This window comes from Protopterus annectens, chromosome 6.part0, assembly GCF_019279795.1.
Source record: "Protopterus annectens isolate FY-2018-M chromosome 6.part0, PAN1.0, whole genome shotgun sequence".
In the NCBI taxonomy this organism is placed as follows: Eukaryota; Metazoa; Chordata; order Ceratodontiformes; family Protopteridae; genus Protopterus; species Protopterus annectens.
Window position 1 is genome coordinate 1,363,586,935 of NC_056737.1, and position 591 is coordinate 1,363,587,525.

At 33.7% G+C, this 591-nt stretch overlaps 1 protein-coding gene across 1 annotated transcript in view; it reads left to right on the forward strand.

Annotated features, from left to right (window-relative positions):
• UMPS (uridine monophosphate synthetase) overlaps positions 1–362 on the forward strand; it is a 346,129-nt gene extending 345,767 nt beyond the window's left edge. Inside the window, exon 6 of the mRNA XM_044074927.1 lies at positions 1–362. This exon is cut by the window's left edge and continues 892 nt beyond it. The gene's annotated coding sequence lies outside the window, so the exon portion shown is untranslated.
• The last annotated feature ends 229 nt before the right edge of the window (positions 363–591 follow it).

Here is a 591-nt window from a genome sequence, read left to right on the forward strand (position 1 = left end):
ATTTCAAGTTTCAAATTATTATGAAAATATATTCATTATTTTGTCAGGTAAAATATTTCGATCGGTCAACACTCTGCAAGAAAAAAAAAAATATCTACATGTGCTGAATTTAGTGTTGTTGTAACCATGTAATGGCTGAAAAGTCTCTTCAGATAAACCAGTTCACGTTCTGGTTAAAAGCTGTATAAATTGATTTAATTGCTAATTGATTAAAGCATCTAGTCATTGACTGGGGACCAAGTAGGAGGTTGTGATGTCACTGTGACACAAAGTAGTAACTTAGATACATTTGAGTCTGTGAAGCCTGCTTTGCTACCCAGAATTAAAGCTGTTATTTTTTCGAAGTAAATATACTTTTGTTATGCCTGCCTTTAGTATTTTTCTGTTGCTGCTTTTATTTTTCTTGATTTGGTAAAGCACTTGATGCTGTTTGTTTTTTGATGCATTCAGATTCTTTTGTTGTTAGTTATGAAAAGGTAACATTGAAGACCCAACTTATTGTATCCTTGGATGGGCCTCATTTCAATCAGTGTTTGGCAGAAATTTGGAAGGCGAAGTATTTGGACATGTCTGTGTTCCCATTCCAACTCA